The sequence below is a fragment of the Perognathus longimembris genome, chromosome 4 (assembly GCF_023159225.1).
Source record: "Perognathus longimembris pacificus isolate PPM17 chromosome 4, ASM2315922v1, whole genome shotgun sequence".
Taxonomy (NCBI): Eukaryota; Metazoa; Chordata; class Mammalia; order Rodentia; family Heteromyidae; genus Perognathus; species Perognathus longimembris.
The window spans coordinates 25027181-25050772 of NC_063164.1; the positions used below are offsets into that span (position 1 = coordinate 25027181).

General features: G+C 42.7%; 1 protein-coding gene across 1 annotated transcript in view; it reads left to right on the forward strand.

The window, feature by feature from the left end:
• Positions 1-23592, forward strand: part of Cmklr2 (chemerin chemokine-like receptor 2) — a 56000-nt gene that overhangs the window by 2088 nt on the left and 30320 nt on the right. The window contains exon 2 of the mRNA XM_048344195.1: positions 4015-4135. The gene's annotated coding sequence lies outside the window, so the exon portion shown is untranslated. The remainder of the gene's footprint in view (positions 1-4014; positions 4136-23592) is intronic.

Sequence of the window (23592 nt, forward strand, 5' to 3'; positions counted from 1 at the left end):
GTTTCAGCTATTACATTTGTAAATCTCATTAGCTGCCAGGGTACTTTCTTAGACTGTCAAGGAGGGAGGGGCTCTTCAAAGGCAGGCCCAGGTGGTGGACACCTATGGAGATCCAGGGGATTACCCAGGCCAGCCTGTGGAACAATAGCAAAAAGAAAAAGAAAAACAGAAGAAAAATGCTTTTCAAATGCTATAACAAACTTTAGTGCTCATTTACAAAGAGATTTTATTTACTACAAAATTTTGCTTACTCTCTCTTGGACTAATTTCTTTCTCCCTTTCTTTCTCTTTCTTTCTTTCTTTCTTTCTTTCTTTCTTTCTTTCTTTCTTTCTTTTCTTTTCTTTTCTTTCTCTCTCTCTCTCTCTCTCTGTCTCTCTCTCTCTCTCTGTCTCTCTCTGTTTTTTTTCTCTCTCTCTCTATGTGCTGGTCCTGGGGCTTGAACTCAGGTCTGGGCATTGTCCCTGTTATTTTGTACATTCTACCACTTGAGCCACATCTCAACTTCTAGCTTTATTTGTGGTGGGGGGGGGCAGAGAGGTTTAGCTAATTGGAGATTAGAGTCGCACAAACTTCTCTGCTAAGGCTGGCTTTCAAACGACAATCCTCTCAGCCATCTGAGTAGCTAGGATTACAGGCCTGAGCCACCAGTGATGGGGACTTGAACTCAAGACCAGGGCGCTATCCCTGAGCTGTTTTGCTCAAGGCTAGCACTCTATCACTTAAGTAATAACTCTAATTCTGGCTTTTTGGTGGTTAACTGGTGGTAAGAATCTCACAGACTATATCCTTCCCTGAGCTGGCTTTGAACCACAGTCCTCAGGTCTCAGCCTACTAAATAGTCAGGATTATAGGAGTGAGCTACCATATCCCAGCTCAACTCCACAAATTTTTGTTTTCTTTCCTTTTGTTTTGTTTTACCAGTCCTGGGGCTTGAACTTGGAGCCTGGGCACGGTCTCTGAGCTTCTTTTATTTGTTCAAGGCTAGCATTTGACCACTTGAGCCACAGCACCACTTGTGGCTTTTCTTTTTATGTGGTACCGAGCAATTGAACCCAGGACTTCATGCTTGCTAGGCAAGCACTCTACCATGAAGCCACATTCCCCGCCAGCTCCACAGTTTTAAATGTGGCTTAGCATAAAAACAAAAGTATATTCCACATTATAATGCACAGAATACATTCTGCAATCAGTGTCTTTTCTCTTGCTGCTTTCGTCTTTGTTACTTTGTTATTTATTTCCTGAATTACTCCACCAAACTATGGGAAAGTAACCATACTTTCTAGAAATTCTTGGAAATGCCTCTTGTGGATGTAATTGTGCTTTGGTGTGATTAGAGAGCTCTTAGTAAACATAGTAGGGCACTATTGGTAAATGCTAGTACTGCTAATGGACAGGCGTAGGAATGAGGAGACAGCCACCCTACTGACCATGAGTAGGCTCCAGACAGTTGGAAGACAAAAAAACTAACCAAACTCCTGAACCTTGCCAGTCTCTAGAATGTCCAGGCTTCCACAAGGGCAAGACTGGAATCGCACCATCTTCCACAACCCAGGGACAATTGTGGTTTGAAAAAGTACATCCACCCCAGCCCATTGCCACCATGAGAATGATTGCTTTAAGACGTTCCTAAGTTTGGTATTGACAGCAGGCAAACACAAAATCCTGTGCTTTCTCTGGCATCTGACCTTTTGTGGCCAAAAACTTCAGGTTCAAATATCACATGGTCAAGGTGATGTTCACCCTTACTTCAAAAAATAAAAAAGAATAAAAGGCGAGACAGTTCCATGGAGGGCAGCTAAGCACATCCTGGGTTGCTTACCTTTGGTCCACCAAGTCTTCATGCCTGGATGTTCTCACTTCTGAGTCCTGTCTCACATTCGTAGATATGTGCCCATCTGCAAGGGCCCCGGAAGATGGGTCCTAAGGGATAAAAATCAAACTTCTAATTTTTTCTAAATGAGCACAGTTCTCTTTCAAAACACCTATGAAAATAAACAGATGGAACATTTTAGACTTGCATTTTAAATGCATGAAATTAATTATTTGTAATATTTTAAATGGTATTAAACTCAGATAAAAGAGTAAAAAAAATAGAACACTGAGACACCTTTTTCTTTTTTTTTTCTTTTTTTTTGGTCAGTTATGGGGCTTTGTACTCAGGGCCTGGGTACTGTCCCTGAGCTTTTGTGCTCAAGACTAGAACTCTATGATTTTTGAGCCATAGTTCCACTTCCAATTTTCTAGTAGTTAATTGGAGGCTGGCTTCAAACCCCAATCTGATCCTCAGATCTCAGCTTCTTGACTATCTAGAATTACAGATGAGAGCCACTAGTGCCCAGCAAGATACTTTCTTTCTTTTTGTATCTGTGTGTGAAGGTACTGGGGCTTAAACGCAGGATTGTACATTCATTTGGCTTTTTTCTTGGTCAGTCGTGGGGCTTGAACACTGGGCCTGGGCACTGTCCCTGAGCTCTTCAACTCAGTTAGTGCTCTACCACTTGAGCCACAGTGCCACTTCTGGTTTTATGGTGGTTAATTGAAGATAGAGTCTCACAGTCTCTCCTGCCAAGCCCGACTTTGAACCGCGATCCTCAGATCTTAGCCTCCTGAGTAGCTAGAATTACAGGCTTGAGCCACCAGCACCTGGCTCATTTGGCTTTTTCACTCATAGCTGCACTCTACTTCTTGAGCCACACCTTTACTTCTTACTGTTTACTGGTTACTTGGAAATAAAATATTCTCTTAGATTTGTCTGCTAAGACTGGCTTCGAACCACAATCCCTAGATTTAGATCTCTAAAACGGGAGGACTATAGTTCCAAGACAGCCTGAACAGACAAATTACATAATTATTATATGTGTGACCAATCCGTTCTTGTTTAAAATATACTTTAAATGTCAAGTTCCAGAGGCTCAATCTGAGGATTGCAATTCAAAGCCAGCCTGGGCAGAAAATTCCATGAGACTTTTATTTCCACTTAACCACCAGAAAACCAGAAGTGGTGCTGTGGCTCTAAGTGGTATAGTGCTAGCCTTGAGCAAAAGAACTCAGGAATAGTGCCCAGGCTGAGTTCAAGCCCCATGACTGACAAAAATAAATAAATGAATCAAATAAAAAACAATAGGTGGGCACCAACAACTCTCGCTACAATCCTAGCTACTCAAGAGGCAGACATCTGATGATCATGGTTTAAAGTCAGTCCTGGCAGGAAGTCTGTGAGACTCTTACATCCACTAAATTACCAAAAATGCCAGAAGTAGGGCTGGGGATATAGCCTAGTGGCAAGAGTGCCTGCCTCGGATACACGAGGCCCTAGGTTCGATTCCCCAGCACCACATATACAGAAAAAACGGCCAGAAGTGGCGCTGTGGCTCAAGAGGCAGAGTGCTAGCCTTGAGCGGGAAGAAGCCAGGGACAGTGCTCAGGCCCTGAGTCCAAGGCCCAGGACTGGCCAAAAAAAAAAAAAAAAAAATGCCAGAAGTAGAGCTATGGCTAGATATGAGTCCCATCTCCAGTAAATTACCAAAAATCTGGAAGTGGACCTATGGCTAGCAAAAGTTCAGGGATACTGCCCAGACCCTGAGTTCAAACCTCAGGACCACCCCTACCCGCTAAAATAATAAAACCTCTTATAATGAGTTCTGTAGTTTGCACTATATCAAATAAGCTTATATCAAATAAGCTTCTTTGCCTTTCTAAGGCTTCTTTTCATTCTATTGCAGCCAATACAACTTAACTTTTCATAAGCAAAGCTTCTCAGATAGAGTGGAAGAAGGCGGGGAAAGTTTTACATCACTTTTTTTTTTTTTTTTTTGCCTGAAGCAGAGCAGCAAGAGCAATGATTTCTAAATGGCAGACCTGTGTCACAAACACTAGAGTAAAGGAAGTAATCTGTACAGTATGTTCACCACGTACTTAGTTCCTGGAGTACACGTGGGTTTCTACCCCCCGTAAAAGGGTGGTGGAAGCAGGAAAGAACCATATTTAAGACCCAGCATCATTCTTCCCTACAGTGTCATTCCCAGAGCCAGAAGAGTACAACTTAGCTGTTGGAAAAAAAAACATTCTCCATTTCATGCCGGAGCAAGGAGGTTACACCCAGAAATCACAATAGCTTCACTCTTCATAGAACTGGTAAGTGTTTTACATATTTTCCTCAAACTGACAAAAATTCTACTGACCTGGTGAGGATTCTTGAAATGACTTATTTACAAAATAGCATTTGGACTTGCTACCAGATAATTTAAAAAAAAAAAAGTAGAGGAAGAACTTCTCTCATAGTTTCCAAAATGCCTATCTTTGGGCCTGACCATCGTCCAAGGATTGTCTACAGCTGTTAATAAATTAAGAAAAAAAAATTTAAGGAAAAAAAGAAAATACCAAAAGGACAGAAAAAGTTACTGGGGAGGAGCAGTATAATAATATTCGGTTATTTTCTCATTCTTTAGCTAGTTTATAAGAACTCATAAAATTGGGTTGTAAGTCACTTGTGAGCCAGGAAGTTAAATTTTAGTTATGGAAAGTTCACTGTAGAAAAAGTAGGAAAAAGAAAACTCAGACATTTAAACTATTTTTTTTAATCCACGAGGCAGAAACACAAAACAGAAAACATTGCCCAATCTAGTCTGGTTGGTTTCGCTCCCTCGTTTCTTTGTTCTGGCTGTGTTTCCGGAAACTTCCTTGTGCATCGTTCCTAGAATAACTACGATCGCAAGGATGGCTCATGAAATGAACGTCTTTGGGGAGCGCTACTCGCCGTCTCCTTTAGCCAGCTGCCCCAGTCTGGTCTGGGAACTCTGCGGGTGCTGTGCGCCCCTCTGTTCTCGCATCTGGTTAACAGTAACTGTGCCGCAATGCGCACCAGGCGTGCCGCGGGGAACAGGCCGCAGGCTAGGCTCGGTGGCGGGGACCGGGCCGCAGGCCACGCTACGTGGCAGGGACCTCTCTGGTCCCCCGATGAGACCCCCGGGTGTCATGGTCCCTACGGCATACCACATGGCTGGGGTGGCTGATCGCCCGTGTGACACTCCCAAATGCCCAGATTCTTCTTGGGGGGCGGCCTTGCCAGGCCAGGCCGCACGCTCAGAGGTGAGTCAGCACCCTTAACTCACCGATCAGAGGCCGAGAAAGTGCAGGCCTACTCCTGACACTGACACACACACACACATACACACACATACACACACACACAGAGCGAAACAAAAACAACACAAGTAGCAACCCCCTTCCCCGCCACCCCCCTCCTCGCCGGCCGTGGCCACCGCGCCAGGCCCCAAGCGCGGCCCTGCCCACGAGCTTGACTGCATCGGTGTGGGTAGTTACCAAGTGCGGTGACCACCGTGCCCACGTGGCACTCGCGGCAAGAACGGCACGACCCGCGTCCCCGGCACCCCTCTAAGCGGACAGAGCCGGATAGAGACTCGAATGCGACCCCCAGGACGGAAGAGGGCCTGGCTGGCTGTACTCACCCGGCCCTCTGGAAAAGGAGGAACGCGAGCGCACGCGCGCAAGCGCGGGTCCCCCAGCCGAGGGCGGAAGGGGAGTGAGGTGGGCCGGATAAGAGAGGCTGCGCTGGAATCTGCCCTGCGGCGGCGTCGGTGCTGCTTCAGAACCTTTCCTTCGTTTCCCCCTTGTAGAATGCGCAGTGAAGTTGGCATGGTAAACGCCTTTACGTGTACCGGTTTGGTGGTGTGGACCTTCCTCCATGGAGGTGGCAGGACCCCCACGCCCACCCCCAATTTATTCATCCTGCAAATTGGAACTTTTAGAACCAGTCCAGTCTTCTAGTTCTTGGTAACCTCAGGTCTTCATTTCATGGGGGCGGGGGGGGGGGGGGGGGAGCGTGAATTCAGGGGGCCAGGGTGCTCTTGGCCTGGCATTTTTTTCCACTCAAGGCTGTAGTTCTACAACTTGTGTCAGACCTCCACTTCTACCTTTTTTTTTTTTTCTTTTGCCAGTCCTAGGGCTTGAACTCAGGGCCTAAGCACTGTCCCTGGCTTCTTTTTGCTCAAGGCTAGCACTCTGCCACTTGAGCCGCAGCGCCACTTCCGGCCTTTTCTGTTTATGTGGTGCTAAGGAATCGAACCCAGGGCTTTGTGCATGCTAGGCAAGCACTCTACCGCTAAGCCACATTCCCAAGCCCTCCACCTTTTTTTTGTTTTATTTTTTCTTCTTTTTGTTGGTGGTGGGACTTGAACTCAGGGCCTGTAGCATATTCACTCAAGGTTAATGCCTCGGCATCCCATCTGGTTATTTGGAGCTAAGAGTCTCACAGATGTTTCCTGCAGGGGCTGACTTTGAACAGTGATCCTCAGATCTCAACCTCCTGAGTAGCTAGGATGACAGGTATGAGCTACCCGTGCCCAGCTACATTTCTTACTGGTTAATTGAAGATTCCAGTCTCAAGAACTTTTCTGCCCAGGCTGGTTTCAAAATACAATCCTCTGCTGGGAATATGGCCTAGTGGAAAAGTGCCTGCCTGGCATACATGAAGCCCTGGGTTGGATTCCTCAGCGTCAGCCAACAACTGTGCTCCGGACCCTTAGTTCAAGCCCCCAGGACTAGCAAAAACAAAACAAACAAACAATAAAACCCACAGTCCTCAGTCATGGCCACTGGAGTAGCTAGGATTATTAAAGGCATGAGCCATGGAGGCTGCCTGCCCTTGTTTTCTTACACAGCTGAGATTTTCCAGGATGTGCCGAGGATCCTTAGAATAGATGCATTTCCATTTGTCTTTAATGCTTAATATACTGTTCTGAAATTTTAAATTAGCCTGTAGTTATGATTCTTTGCAGCCTAAACGTTTCCTTAAGGGGATACCAAGTATCAATGTCTTTGAGTGTCAGAAAGCTGTTAATTCACAATTTAATATCGTAAGTGACACATTGAACTGTTCAGCCCACAGTCTGTTAACACAAGCTTATTAGAAAAACTGGACTCCCACAAGAAAGATAGAACAGTGCTCACCAATTGTGACAGGAAGAGCCCAGAGCAAGGAGAGATTTTTGTTTTCATTAGCACACATTAATTGTACAAAGGTGTTTCATTATATTTCCACAGACAGTGTGCTTTGATCAGGAGAGCTTTTCTTTAGCAAACAATTCACCTAAAAACAATATTGGAGTACAATTAATTTAAACCATTCAAGACATGTTAATTACAGGATTATGATTCCAAATTGCCATTTAGTAAGGTTTTGTTTGGTAAATATAAATCTTTCTAATTTGATGTTGAGGTCACCTGACTGATATCTTTCCTTCCCTCCCCTACATTTTTGTTGTTATTGCTGTTGTGGCTTTGTATCCATCCGATGCTGGAGTTTTTAGATTCTGTCTCTTTTTCGGTAGGAGGAAATAAAGCAGCAAAAACTGACCTGGCACTCCAAGCCCCAACTGCAACATAATTAAGGGTCTCCCCTCCCCCTACATTATTATTATTATTTTTTAACAGTGCTGTGGCCTAGGTTTTGCACGTGTTAGGATCTCATTTTACCTCCAAGGCTCATCACTAGCCTCAGCCTTTTTTTTTTCCTCTAAAGTAAAATCTGTCTTCTACAGAAAGATTTGTCTTTTTATGTGTGTGCAGTATTCTTTTCCTTCACTCTTTGGCTGCTTCACTGCCAGGCTCCTGGTCGTATCAAGTTGCCCCTGCTGGGAGCAGCAGCCTCCATTTTCATTGTCTCTGGCTGGGTTCACCGCCTGCTGCCTGCCCCCTCACTTTCTTGCTAAGGTCGAAGGACAAAGAGCAACAGAAGCAAAGAAAGACCCCAAAGAAACCCCAGGCTTCAGCTTTATTTCCCCTGTGGTGCTGCCGTTAGCTTCCTGTCACCAGCTTATTCTCCTTATTTAAGATGGGAAGTCCTGCTATGACTCTGGCTGCATAGTGACAGGGACATCTCGTGGTTCCCTTGCTGGGAGACTTGTCTCACCTTGGTTAGAGGTGATGGCTCTACTTGGCCAGAAGTAAAAACCCTCTGTCTTTTCTTGTGAGTCATTCTGGGCTGTCTGTGTGGTATGTGCTCAGGTTAGAGCAGAGATGAGGGTCAGGGTCAGTTTGCTCTCTTTGTAAGGGTTGTTGTTGTTGTTGTTGTTAGTCATGGCTTCTGTGCTGTCCCTGAACTTTTTTTTTTTGCTAGCGCTCTGCCACTTTGAGACACAGCTCCCCTCCCCGTTTTCTGGTGGTTATTTGGAGATAAGAGTCTCACAGACTTTCCTAACCCTGGCTTTGAACCATGACTCGCATATCTCCACTTCCTGAGTAGCTAGGATTATAGGCCTGAGCCATCAGCATCCCACTGGAAGGACTTTTTGCTGATACAGGCAACAACAATACTTTTGGGAAGAAAAGGCGGGCAATAGGCATCAGGCATTGTCCAGCACACATACAAGACAGGTATTAGGTGCAGACCTGCTTCCCTGCAGGTCTGTGTGTGTGCACACTCATGCACACATAGGTAACAAACCTTGCATATGTGTGTGAAAGCTACACCAGAGGCTGAGGACAGGACAAAAATATTATGTTGTGCGCCTTATGGTCACAACTACATACCCTGCTCTCCACTGCATCTCCCCTAATTTGGTCCTAAGAGAAGGAGCAGAACCTGGCTTTTCCCGGGCAGAGCTCCAGTGGACATGGTCCTAGAGGTTACCAGGCCTTTCTCTGAGTACTTCTTTAGACTGACCTATGGTTAAATGTCTGACCTGTGACCAGGTGTCCTTCACAGAGAAAGTTTGTCTGTACAGATGTCCCAGGATTTATGAGAGGGTTGCACCCGATAAAACCATTGTAAGCTGAAAATATTTTCAATTGAAAACAGATTGAATGTGCGTAACCTTCTGAACATCGTTGCTTAGCAACACAGTGCACTTCAGTGTATTTTTTTTTTCTCTCTTCCTCGTGATTGCATGGCTGATTGAGAGCTGTGGCTGTATGCCCTGCCCAGCATCTGAAGAAGTGTATACAGCTGAATATTGCTAGCCAAGAAAAAGATCAGAATTCAAATGATGAAGTACGGTACCCAGTGAATGCCTGTCACTTTCCAAGCAACCTCAAAGTAGAAATTCTTCTGTCCGGTTTGTCTGTCTATCTTGGCAGAATCCTACAGCTTTTGTCTGTCTTCTGTCCAGCTTACTCTTAGGAAGATAGCCACTCTCTAAGACGGCATTGATCAGGAGAAGAGTTCAAGTGTGTAGGTCAGGGAAGACAGAGTGTGAAACACGACAGGCCCTGTTATAATTAATTACAGAGACAGAGAGAAGAAGGGAGCAAGCTTCACAGAGCCAGGGGGAAGGGAGCAAGCTTTGCAGAGCTCAGGACGAAGGAAGCTGCACCAAGTGCCAGCGGGAGTGGGGAAAAGAACATGACAGGCCCCCAGGTTATTGGGTTCAAGATGTCTCCAGGCAGGGTTCCCATGGGGGAGTTGTAATTTGCTCATAGGCTTAGAGTAAATGGGAACTAATTCTGTGCAGACATTTTGTGTCTGAGAAGTGACTAGTGTGGCAGATCTGCACTGTCCATAAACGGTGTGGGCGTCGGTAGCGAGGCGAGCTGGCTGTCTCCAGGAGACAGCTGTATAAGGTAGAAATCTGTATCCATCACCTTGAGTACCAGGGAAAATTGGAAAGTGTCAAGGGTGACTAAGCCTTCCTTTTGCTATGACTAAGTCCAACTTAATTGAAAATAGATGCTGGGGAGACATGAAATGTAACAATTTACCAGAAATGCGTATGATAGGACATATGGACTATTCCCACTGCTACTTTTGCACACCCTGAAAATGGTCAGCAGACCCTCAAGATAGGCTAATTCCACCCCCCAATTCATTATCTTACTGTTTTCTGGTTTTACTGGGGGGGGGGGATCCCAACAAACAAAACCCCACTACCTACCAATGATTTTGCTTTTAAAAAAGAATCATTTATATTTTTAAATAGGATAAAGTAGGATTACTTCCATCGTATATTTGGCAAGCAGTTGATGAAATGATTCCTCTGCTTGTACCAGAAGGGAGACAGGGCCACTGTGAAGAACCACAGGGTTCTTAACGGTATTAATCAAACTTAACCTCTTTCTCGCTCCAGCTACATCCCTGTTCTTAGTTTCTCGGGGGTTTTTGTTGTTGTTGTTGTTGTTTGTATGTGCTTCTCTTGTTTTCTGATTTACTAGCCACCTCAGTCTGTCTTCCTTTGATCTCTGTCTCCCTTTTATATGCATTTTGTTGTTGTTGATTGAAGATTTATCTTTTTCTGCCGACCATAGTTAGCTTCCTGTTCTGGTTGGTAAGAGTAGATTCAGTGGAGACCCTTACCAATCTCCTGGGTGCTTCTTCACTGCCCTTGAGCTGTTCCTCACAAGCTGACAGTGAAGACCAGCAATAAACAAATTAAGCCTCCACCAATGTTAATAGCCACAGGAGGCCTAGAAACAGAAACAACCACCCCTATATAGGGATATGGTTCTTTTGTAAAAACCCTTCTCAGTGGGGCACCAGCGGCTCAAGCCACTTATCTTAGCTACCCAACAGTCAGGAGGCTGAGATCTGAGGCTTGTGGTTCAAAGTCAACCAGGGCAGGTAAATCTATGAGAATCTCACCTCCAATTAACCACCAAAAAGCCAGAAGTGGAGCAGTGGCTCAAGTAGCAGAGCATTAGCATTAGGCAAGCAAGCAAGCAACAACAAAAACTCAGAGAGTGCCCAGGCCATGAATTTAAGCCTTGGGACTGGCATGTGTTAAGCACACGCATGCGCGTGCGCACACACACAAGTCTTCTCAAATGTAATATATTCATCAGGCCAACACAGTGCACAGATGAAATAGCACATTAATGAACTCTGAGTTAAAGCTCTAAATAATACCCCATTTGTATTCCCCGTAAGATAATTTTCAGGTTTCAGCAAAAATATATTTACATAGCAGTTTTCACTTTTCACTGTCCAAATCTCTGTATCACTGTGGAGTATTACCCAGTTTATGGATAATACAGACCTAATTTGAATTCTCACAAGCCTGTTATCTAGCATGGCCCTGGTGGCTCATGCCTATAATCCTAGCTATTTACTAGACTGAGATCTGGAGGATTATAGCTCAGACCAGCTCCTGCAGAACAGTTTGATAAGATCCATTTCCAAACTGGAAGAGAGCAAAGGAAGCAGTGTGAGTGACATTGTCCAAAAAGAAATGTACTCATTACCTGACTTATGTATCTAGAACTGCTTTGTATGTCACCGTTATAATAACAATTTAAAAGAAAAAATTCCATTTCCAAAACAACCAGCCAAAAGCAAAGGCTGGTTAGAGGGCCCTTTACCATGGAAGTAGTGGAGTGCCAGCCTAACAAATGTGAGACTCTTGAGTTCAACTTTGAGTAGCAAAAAAAAAAAGAATTGTTATCTATGTTATTTTCTACATACATCTTTCAGAAGTAATCAAGATAACAGATGACGTTGGCAGTGATCAAAGCCAGGCCAACCCAAATTGGGACCAGGAAATTTCTAAGCAGATTTTGAGTGGCGTTTGAAATTAAAGTCTAGAGTGGGAAAAGATTTCAGAGTCACCAGTGGATTATATACATATTCTGGTAACTAACACTCACACACACACACACATACACACACACACACACACGTAATTCCTAAATGTCAAAGTTCCAAGCAAAGTGAAACAAGGCAATTCATTTCATAAAGTTTGGCACAGATTCAATAAGAAGTCCTAGTGTTCTCTTAGGGAATCTCACAGAAACAGAGCAGACCTCACAGGGGATTCTTATGGCATCCAAGCGACTCCCTGAGGTGCTAATTTTCTGATTTTATAATGCAAAAAAGTTATTAATTATCTGTACTCAAACTGTCACCTAATAAATAAAAATGAGTTATATAAGGGCTGAGACTATGACTTAGTGGTAGAGTAGTTGCCTCATATACATGAAACCCCTGGGTTCGATTCCCCACTACCACATAACATAGAAAACAATTTTTTTTTGAGCTCTGGCTCAAGTGGTAGAGTGCTAGCCTTGAGCAAAAAGAAGCCAGGGACAGTGCTCAAGCCCCAAGTTCAAGCCCAAGGACTGACAAAAAAATGAGTTATATATAGTTCATTTATTATAAATAGTCATTCCATTACAAATGCCTTATAAAATCAGCTACAATTAGACAAATATTCAGGCTGGTTACTGGAAGCTCACTTCTGTAATCCTAGCTAGGTAGGAGGATAAGATCTAAGGATTAGGGTTTTAAAACCAGCCTTAATCAGCTAAATGCCAGACTGGCAATGTGGCTCAAGTGGTAGAGTGCCAGCTATGAATGGAGAGAGTGAAGGACTAAGTTCAAGTACTGGAAGGAGGAAAAAAATCAGCTATAAATGTAATCACTATAAACATAGGTCATTCAATCACTACAAAAGTACTAGAGGACCTGGCACCAGTGGTTCATGTCTATGATTGTAGCTATTCAAGCAGCTGAGATATGAGGATCTTGGTTCAAAGCCAGTCTGTACGAGACTCTGATCTCCAAATAACCACAAATAAGCCAGAAGTGAAAATGTAATTCAGGGTGCTGGAAATATGACCTAGTGGCAAGAGTGCTTGCCTCATATACATGAAGCCCTGGGTTCAATTCCTTAGCACCACATATATACAAAAAGGCCAGAAGTGGTGCTGTGGCTCAAGTGGCAGCCTTGAGAAAAAAAAAAGCCAGAGACAGTGCTCAGGCCCTGAGTCGAAGCCCCAGGACTAGCAAAACAATAAAATAAAATAAATGTAATTCAGGTGGTAGAGTACCAGCATTGAGTGAAAAAGCTAGGGAACAGTACCCAAACCCTCAGTCCAAGCCCCAGTACCAGCACCAAACAAAAACAAATGTACCTGAGGAAGACTAGAGCATAGATTACAACCTGTACATATTGGTTGAATTTCTCTGAGGACCAGTATCTCCAATGGTATGAAAATATGAAATATAAGGCTACATCCAAGTCAATCACTGAACCTAGAAGAAGGTGCAAATAAATAGAACATACTTACTATAAAATTGGTTTTACTAGTTTACAATGATTAACTTCTAAGAGAAAAAAAAGGTCTGGTATTGGAGCATTCTGGTAATTGTACAAAAATTCACATAAGTTTCCATTTATTACATGTACCTTACTATAATCTTATCAAACTATGTCTGACTTAATGAAGCACTTTCATGTGCTTCAAAATAAAATATGGGGAGGCTGGGAATATGGCCTAGTGGTAAAGTGCTTGCCTAGCATACACGAAACCCTGAGTTCGATTCCTCTGCACCACATATATAGAAAAAGCCAGAAGTGGAGCTATGGTTCAAGTGGTAGAGTGCTAGCCTTGAGAAAAAGAAGTTCAGGGACAATGCCCAGGCCTTGAGTCCAAGCTCCAGGACTGGCAAAAAATAAAAATAAGTAAATAAATAATAAATATGGATTAAGCTAGGCATGGTGGCTCATGCTTGTAATCCCAGAAATCATCAAATAGAACAAAACACTGTGGAACATTACTTTTTAAAAAAATTTCTTTAACATTAAATGGAACATTACTTTTAAGAAAAGCAGAATATATTTATATCTAATCATGTGTTCTATTGTATGAATGTTTAATTTTTATTCTTTATTTCTACACACTATGGGTAGAAATAAGTACTAAAGAGTGTAGTTCTGTTTTGTTTGTTTACTTTACAGACAGGGTCTCTTTATGTAGCTTAGGCTGGCTTCAAACTCACAAACCTCCTACCTTAGTCTTCCTAGTACTGAGACTACAGTTATGTCTTCCACACCCAGTTGCTAACACAGTTTTGGTACTGCTGGCATACTTGGCAAGCTCTGACTAGGTCCTCTCATTCTTCCTCTCATTGCTTCCCTTTCATTCTCCCTACCTTTTATCAGATAGCTGAGAGATGCCTACAGGCATGAGTGCCTTTCTTCAAAACCCACCCACTATTCTCTTGTGACTTCTCTTGTTTACCAGGCAAGTGGTAAAGATCCATGATACACCAGTAAGCTCAACTAGAGTGTGGTACAGGAGACAGACATTCATCAGAAAAGCTTTCAAAGGGGCTGGGAATATGGCCTAGTGGTAGAGTGCTCGCCTCGCATACATGAAGCCCTAGGTTCGATTCCTCAGCACCACATATATAGATAAAAGCCAGAAGTGGCACTGTGGCTCAAGTGGTAGAGTGCTAGCCTTGAGCAAAAAAGAAGCCAGGGACAGTGCTCAGGCCCTGAGTCCAAGCCCAAGGACTGGCAACAAAAACAAAACAAATAAACAGAAGATTTAAAAAAAAAAGCTTTCAAATACATAACTAACAATATTCTGAGGAAGGATACAGAACAAGGACCTTCCTTTAGACTGCGAAGGAGGCTTCTGGAGGCCTGACGAGAATTTATTTAGGAAAGTTAACTCAATTTCAGCACCATTAGCAAGATAAAATAAAAGTCACATCAATTGTATGGCTAACTTATGGAAAATATAAGCTGATAGAAACTGTTCAATCACCAAATTGTGTGTGTGTGTGTGTGTGTGTTGGGACTAGAGCTCGAACTTACACTCTTTAACTCCAACCCATTCCAATTGTGGGTAGTGCTGTGACACTTGAGCCACACCTTCAGCCCCCTTTTGTATTTTTAATCTTAAACATGACCTTTGGGTTTCTCATTGTGTTCTGCTCTGCTTCCATTTTGTTAACTGTAGTTAAAATTGCCGATCTCTGGAATGATTTTTCTCATTTCTCTCTCTCTCTCTCTCTTTCTCATTTCTCTCTCTCTTTCTCTCTCTCTCTCTCTCTCTCTCACACACACACACACACACACACACACACACACACACACACACACAAATGTTCAATGGAACTTTGGTATCCACAGGTCTGTGGTTCCAAGGAGACTGACTGCCATGGAGGAAAAGTCAAGCATGCTCAGGATGCAGTGTGATGTCTGATTCATTTTTTTCTCATCACATAGCTAAATTACCACTACAGACCTGCCACCTCTCAACAAACCAAAAATGTTCACTTTACCACTTAAATTAAGCACATTCACTTTAATTTTGTCCTTTGGATTCCATTTGCTTTTTTGGGGGGGGGGGTGAATTTTCTCAAAATCATGGATACAAAAATGTTCAGCAGATCACACAATGATTTAAGCACAACTAATAACAACAGAGCTTGAATGAGAGTCTCTGTACCAACAGCACAATGCACATGGACATTTAAATTTAAAAATTTTGACACTTCTTTTGGCAGAGTAAATGACTCAAGTACTAGAGCACTGCCCAACAAGACTGAGTTTAAAGCCCAGTACTGCCCCCCCGCCAAAAAAAGAGGAGAGGAATAAATTTTGTTTATTCATTATTATTTTTTTCATCATGCGTGGTTAAAAGCATGCATAATAAAGCAAGTTTACTGTATGTTTAATTAGTTACAATTTCTTATTGGAACAATTTGGAAAATGATAAAGCACACTAGATAAATTATTTTTTCCTTGTCTAGGAAAGATACATGCTTGCTCTCAAATGCTACTATAAGCATTTTCCACCTCCTCCGCCTTTTGCTTGGAGGAAGTTTATTGAACTTGGAAATTTTCAGCCCATGGGTATGAATGCCTGTCCCATAAGGATTATAATACAGCAGAGAAATACCAATGTAGTGTTTTCAGATATGCTCAGAAATGTATTCTATCTCCCAAAAGACAGGGAGAAAAGAAAATAACTTATAGAATATCTGGCTGTTTGATGTTTTTACTGGAATATTTATAAGAATATTCGTTTGTTTCAGACTAAAATAAATAAAAGCTTGATTTAAACAAAGAAACAAACCTGTGTTCTAGCTATTATAAACAAAATTGCTAAAATTGATTGGGCACTCTTCAGTAATTTCCTACAGAATGACCATCTCTAGCTTTTTACATTTTTTTCTCAGGCAATCAGCATGTAATATATTCATCAAACCAGAGAGTGCCCGACAGAATTTCTGTCTTGCTGAGGGAGATAATTGATTAGCTCTCAAGCTAGTTGGATTACAGCAGGTCAGTGACACCATAGCTAGAAGCTCGGCTGTGTTTTCCAGATATTCATCACCAGAAATGAACTCATCTATGGGATGATTTGATGCGAAATAAACAAACTCCTTTACTAGAACATTATCACAGGATCAGAATGTCCTGATTTGGGGGAAAATTTTTAGAAAGAAATTATCTCAAAGTAGTCTTACGTTAACCAGAACAGTAGGACATAGTTTTCTTGTTGTTTGTAATGGTATCTGTTATTTCCCCTTTGAATTAAATATAGATCCAAAATTTTGTTGAACTAACAGCAAATGAGGCTGACGATATATAGTAAAATGGTAGATCATTTTCCTAGCATGCTTGAGGCTTTGGGTATAATCACCAATACTACAAATAAAGCAACAAAAATATAACCCTAATAACATCTTCAAATGAACCATTAGAGATTATTGGCCACTGAATATTAAATTCTCTAGAAGCCCCCATATTTGCTTCCTTCACACAAAATCATATGTTAGTTACATGAATTATTTTATAGTTCACTCCTTTAATGAAAGGATTCATTGAGCAAAATCATAAGACTCTATTACATTGAGTTGTTACTTTGAGCCAGGCATGCTTAAAACTTAAGTACACTATCTCATATAATTCTTAGAACTCAGAATGTATTAGTTTACTTATGAGTTTTCTTCTCAGATTAAACACATGAATTGATTTTAACAACAACAACAAAAGTAACCTAGGAGCTGGTGGCTCATACCTGTAATACTAGCTATGCAGGAAACTGAGATCTGAGGAGCACAGTTTGAAGCCAGCAGGGCAAGATAATATGAGATACTTATGTCCAATAAACTACTCAGAAAAAGCTGGAAATGGTGCTATAGCTCAAGTGCTAGAACCCAAACTAGCCTTGAGCACAAAGAGGCTCTGGGACAGTACTCAGACACTGAGTTCAAGCCCCAGGACTGGCAAACCAAACCAAAACAACAACAACAACATAAAACTGTGTAGGGCTGGGAATGTGGCTTAGCTGTAGAGTACTTGCCTTTCATGCATGAAGCCCTGGGTTTGATTCCTCAGCACCACATACAAAGAAAAAGCCAGAAGGGGCGCTGTGGCTCAAGTGGTCGAGAGCTAGCCTTGAGCAAAAAGAAGTCAGGGACACTGCTCAGGCCCTCAATTCAAGACCTAGGACCAGCTTAAAAACAAAACAAAACAACAACAACAACAACAACAAAACTGTGTAGTCAGGAGTGGTGATACATGATAGAAATCCTAGCACTTGGAAAGCTGGAACAGAAAGATTAAGAGTTCCAAGCTACCTTGGATTTTATACTGCTATCTGGTCTCAAACTAAAACCAGGAACTGAAGATGTAGCATAGTGGTAGAGTGTTTATCTAGTAAGCTCAGATGTGGATTTCATCCCCAATCTGCAACAAATAAGGACATACTAGTAAAAAGAAGTTATGATTCTTATCATCCCTGGTGATAAAGGAAATGCAAATCTAAACAACTCTGAGATTCCATCTCACCCCAGTTAGACTGGCCAACATTGTGAATTCAAACAACAACAAATGTTGGCAGGGATGTGGGGAAAAAGGAACCCTACTGCACTGGTGGTGGGAATGTAAACGAGTATAACCACTCTGGACAGCAGTCTGGAGCGTCCTCATAAACTAAACATAGACTTTCCCTATGACCCAGCCATACCACTCCTGAACATCTACCCACAATCCAGGAAATGATAAAGACACCAGCACATCTATGTTTATTGCTGCACTATTCACAATAGTCAAGATATGGAAACAGCCCAGATGCCCCACAATAGATGAGTGGATCTAAAAAAAATGTGGTATCTATATACAATGGAATGTTACACACCCATTAGAAACAATAAAACAATGTCATTTTCAGAGAAATGTATGGAACTGGAACAAATCATGTTAAGTGAGGTAAGCCAAGCTCAGAGAGACAAATGACACATGTTTTCTCTAATATGCCGAAATTAGATCTAAAAGACACTGGGATATGATAAAATATACAGGATTCTAGATACTCACACAGTGAGACCAAAAGAATATACTCATAGGACAGAAACAAAAAGGCACAATGTTTACGTGCCACTTCATATGTATATAATACATAACAATTAATTTACTAATAATGCATAATAATTCACATATAAATAATTTGATTTAATATATGCCATATATATATATACAGCATATCAAAAGGAACTCAAAGATATGGAAACAAGAGATCTCTCTTCTATGTGATGATTTTGTCTTGTTTTCTTTATGTTGGTGTATTCAAGTATATGTCTTTGGGAGGATGGAGGGGGAGGGCACAGAACTTGAGAGAAAATGTTGAAAAAATGCAGCAGTGGAGCTTACTAGATAAAAATGAAAGTGAACTATACAAATCCTGGGTAGAGGGAGGGAGCAGAAGACATTGTACAAATGGAAAAATACTCATTACCTAGCTCAAGTAATTGTAATCCCTCTGTATATCACCTTTATAATAACAATAAAATAAATTAAGAAAACTATTTTTTGCTAGTCCTGGAGCTTGGACTCAGGACCTGGACACTGTCCCTGAACTTCTTTTGTTCAAGGCTAGCACTCTACCACTTGAGCCACATCTACACTTCTGGCTTTTTCTATTTATGTGGTACAGAGGAATCGGACCCAGGGCTTCATGCATGCTAGGCAAGCATACATTCCCAGCCAAAATAAAAATAATTTTTAAAAAAAGAAGTTACAGGGGTTGGGGATATGGCCTAGTGGCAAGAGTGCCTGCCTCATATACATGAGGCCCTGGGTTCGATTCCCCAGCACCACATATACAGAAAATGGCCAGAAGTGGCGCTGTGGCTCAAGTGGCAGAGTGCTAGCCTTGAGCAAAAAGAAGCCAGGGACAGTGCTCAGGCCCAGAGTCCAAGCCCCAGGACTGGCAAAAAAAAAAAAAAAAAGGAAGTTACAATGGGCTAGGAATGTGGCCTAGTGGTAGAGTGCTTGCCTTGCATGCATGAAGCCCTGAGTTTAATTCCTCAGTACCACATAAACAGAAAAGGATAGAGGTGGCACTGTGTATGGTTCGAGTGGTAGAGCACAAGCTTTGAGAACAGGGAGGTTCAGGGACAATGTCTAGGCCCTGAGTTCAAGCCCCAGGATTGGCAAAAGAAAAGGAAATTATGAGCCAGACAGACTCATGCTTGTAATCCTAGCTACTCAAGAGGCTGAGATCTGAGAATTTAAGTTCCAAGTCCATGAGATTCTTAAATCTCCAATTACCCACTAAAAAGCCAGAAGTGGAAGTGTGGCTGAAGTGGTAGAGCATTAGCCTTGAACATAGAAACTCAGGAACAGGATCCAGCCCTGATTTCAAGCCCCAGGAATGGCGCGCGCGCACACACACACGAAGTTAGGAAATAGGAGAGAGGAAATAGAATGTTTCAGTACAGATGACTATTACTGTTCTTCTATATTCATAATGTTCTCAGTGTTTCATTTCTCTTACTGGTTATTGTACAAATTAATTCAGTTCTCCACCTATGTAACCCAGAAATAGCCCCAACCCCCATGGCTATCCCCAGACTACCCACCTCCCAAGTGCCAGCTTATAGGTCTTTACGTATGCAAATAACCACGTTATAAACCAGAAGTTTCCATACCCATCCTTCTGTTTCATGGTTTACCAAAACAACTTGAAGTAACCAGCAAAAACAGTTTACTTACAAGTGTCGGGGCTTATGAAGGAGGACAGGACTGCGGAACTGGCTGATGGCAGGGACGCGTCCCATGCTGCTCTGAGTGCACCACGATTTAGGATCCTCTTCAGTGTTCACCAGGCCGGAAGTTGCAGAGATTTAATGGACGCAGGATTCAATCATTGGCCATTTAGTAATTAAGTCATTCCTCAGCCCCTAATCCCCGCTCCAACAAGGGGGATTGGATGGATGTGATGATGACCAGGCTGGGGTCATGATTTATTAGTGCAAGATAACCCCATTTCGCTCTTCTTGCGAGTACAAGGTACTAGGTAGGTGAATGAATGAAGCTTGGGGCGGGCAGGGAGGGAGGTTTCCTGGAAGTAAACACCTCTGCGGGTTGAATTTTAAGGGAAGCAGGAATGGATTGGTAAGGCATCTCGGCACCACTGGGTTGCACCAGATGAACAATTGATTGGACACACCGACGCGGCACAACAGGCCATGCTTGTGATGGGCCACGGGCAAGATGGGCCGTGATGGGAGGACATGGCACGGGGTGGGATTCGGAGCCATGAGAGGTGATACGGTGGAACAACGTGGTAGGGAATATGGCGATATGGCGCGGTGGTATTTGGACCCGTAGAGCGACAGGAACGGCAAGGCGGGAAATGGTGGATGGGGCTTGGTGAAGCGGCATGGTAGCACTCAGTCCATTGGAGAGTTGGGATTGGGGCACGGTGGGACACGGTGGTGGGAAAGGCCGATGGGGCTTGGCAACATGGCGCGGTGGGACTGGGCTGTTGGAGAGATGGGACGCGGCGCAGTGGGACCCGGTCTCTTGGAGAACTTGGGTCGCGGCACGGTGGTGGGAAATGGCAGCAGATGGGCCTTGACAACGTGGCACGGTGGGATGTGGATCCTTGGAGCGATGGGACACGGTACAGTGTCAAATGGTGGATGGGGCTTGGCAACATGGCAGATGGGACCTGGCCTCTTGGAGAGATAGAACATGGCATGGTGAGACACGGTGGTGGGGAATGGCGCGGTGGAACTCGGTCTCTTGGAGAGATGGGACGCGGCACGGTGGAACATGTGTTAGGGAATTAAGAATGAGACTGGGCAAGGTGGCACACAGAGACAAGGAGATGGGAAATGGCGGGTGGGGCTTGGCGACTTGGCACGGTGGAACTTAGTTCTTTGGGGTGATGGACTGTGCGTGTGTTTGGGGGCTGGGGCCCGAGTCCCATGGGCGCGTCTGGTGTGCACGAGGCTTAGGCCGGAAACCCACATTCTAAACAAAGTGAATTGAACGCTGACCCGGGTTGCCGGGACACAGGCGCCGCGGGGCAGGGGCTGTTTATCCCTTCCGACATTATCAAAGTTGACTAACTTAGCTCCACTGGGAAGCCTGCATTTTCCAGAAGATTAAGGACTGGAAATTGGTTTGTAAATGTAAAGGTCCCATTCTCTAATGGCAGATGGTGGACCTGAATATGCCATTAGCCAATATTATGTGTGTTTTTCATGTAGGCTTACCAAATCCATCTTAGAGAATAATTCTGGCCTGTACCTACTCCTAGAGCACATTATCAGCTAGGAAAACCAGTTGGAACAGTGGTTTGCTTAGTACTTAAGAGCATAAAATTCAGTGTTGGTGTTGCTCAATAAGGGAATGTTGGAATGGAAGATAACAGGTAATTTTGCACATCCCTTTGGGCACTGCTTGTTCCTTGCAATTTCTAGGTTAGTATAATGGAATTAGATAATTTTAGAAATATTGGAGTGACCATTCTGATTTCTTCTCAGAACCTTGTAACTACCTTGAGTGCAGGCAAAATCAAAATGTCTTGTACTGATGATACATATACCTGCTATTGGTAAATCTATCCCACTGAATTTTAAAACAAACTTCAAGTTCCTTTGGGGGGATTTGTATGTTTGTGTGTGTGTGTGTGTGTGTGTGTGTGTGTAATATGTTGGCACACACATTTTCAGTTTGTTTTCAGAGAATCAGGTTTTCGCCATAAAATGGTTTGTCTATTTGACACTGCCTTTGAGAAAAAAAATCTGTGGGTGTAGAGAAAAAATATAGGAATCTATTCGAAAAGTAGAATCTTTACAGAGAAATTGTATTGTGTCAGATGATTTATTAACTGAATTCCTGCTGAGTTCCTTGTCAGGAAGTAAACCACTTTCATTATGTCTCAGTGAAAGTGTATTATATTAGTTGTACAGGAGCTACGATATTTTCTCAGTAGGTTCTTGAACTTGAGTACCTGGTGACACAATTGTCTTCAGTTATCTAAGTCCTTGTCACCACAGGGACAGTGCAGGTATATGCCTACATCCATCATTGTATGAGTCGCCATATTTAATAACCTTTACAAGATCCATTTTGCTTTTCTCAAATACTAAACCTTTGTTTCTAGGATAATGTGTTTTAAATATGAAAGAAGGATAAAAATAAACTTAAGTCATAAGCAAGACACTGGTAGCTCACACCTATGATGCTAGCTATTCACAGGCTGAGAGATCTGAGGATCCTGGTTCAAAGCCCACCTAGGCAGGAAAGTCTGTGAGACTCTTATCTCCAATTAACAACCAGAAAACTGGAAATGAAGCTATGTCTCAAAGTGGTAGAGCACTAGCCTTTAGTGAAAAGGAACAGCCCCCAGGTCCTGAGTTGAAGCCCCATGACTGGCCAAAAACAAACAACAAAGAGCCAAGAACTGGAGGCTCATGCCTGTAATCCTAGCTATTCGGGGCAGGATCAAGGTTCAAAGCCAGGCTTGGCAGGAAAGTCCATGAGACTCTTAATCTCTTAACCAGGAGAAAATGGGAAATGGCACTGTGGCTCAAAGTGCTAGCTTTGAGCTGAAGAGCTCAGGGACAGTGCCCTAGCTCAGAGTTCAAGCTCCGTGACCAAAAAGTTAAATAATTTTCTATAGGCATAATGGCTATATGCCATTAATGTTCAGAAACAATTTATATAGCACTATTGTCAAGAAGTCTCAGACAGTATGCATATGTAAATTACTAATAATTTTTCAAAGACCTCTTAAAATATTAATCATATATTTATCCTTGAACCCAGATCTCTTTTTGGTCTCCCATTCCTTTCCTTCTCCCCAATTTTTCTCTCTCTCTTTTTTTTTTTTTTGCCAATGCTGGGGCTTGAACTCAGGGCCTGAGCACTGTCCCTGATGTCTTTTTTGCTCAAGGCTAGCTAGCACTCTGCCACTTGAGCCACAGTGCCACTTCTGGCCTTTTCTATATATGTGGTGCTGAGGAACCGAACCTAAGGCGTCATGTATACGAGGAAAGCACTCTTGCCACTAGGCCATATTCCCAGCCACCACCACCACCACCCCAATTTTTCTCTTTCTCAAAGAAAAAAGGAAAGGTATGTGGGTGACGTGTGGAATTGAAGGTTGTCTTCTTTTTAATTATGCAAACTGAAATACGAAGAACTTGTTGGAAAGTAGAGATTCTGTTTCTCCTAAAGTTCTACAGCTGTTTGGGGCACTGTAATGTTTATAACATTCTCTCACAGATGTTACATTTTATGAAATGTGACTCATCGGGGTGGTACGTGGATCCTCAGATGGGAAGAAATCCCAGAGGGCTGAGTGATTGCATAAGCCAGCTTCAATCACAACCTGAAAATCGGATAGACTATTTCCTAGAAAAATAAAAAAAGACAACAAGACTCTGTCCTGTTTAAATGAAACAGAAAGACCAATCATTTCAGATTTCTATAGTACCAATAAAGGAAGGAAAATATGTTTTTATTTGGGGAGATTTTGTTTTCATTTATAAAACATTTTTTTCACTTGAGTGGGCTTTTTCTCTTGGACATTGGCCCATTTTT